Source organism: Octodon degus, unplaced genomic scaffold (genome assembly GCF_000260255.1).
Source record: "Octodon degus isolate 3935 unplaced genomic scaffold, OctDeg1.0 scaffold00040, whole genome shotgun sequence".
NCBI lineage: Eukaryota > Metazoa > Chordata > Mammalia > Rodentia > Octodontidae > Octodon > Octodon degus.
Window position 1 is genome coordinate 1852095 of NW_004524616.1, and position 245 is coordinate 1852339.

Below are 245 nucleotides of genomic sequence, written 5' to 3' on the forward strand. Positions count from 1 at the left end.
TCATTTTGTGTAGCACTGTCTTCTGACCTTTGTTGTAGATCTTTGCTGTGGTTATAAACTTCACAAGTACTGAAGTTCAGGTGCAGCTCTACAAAGTTTGGACTTATCCAGTTGTGTCTGCCTGCTGTGCTCAGCTCCTTCCCGCTGCTGCCCTTGAGGGTGAACCTGTTGTGCTGCTGTGGCAAGATGTTCTGCTCCTGGAATAGCTGGTTGGATCTATCCTCTACATTCTCTGCAGGGATTGC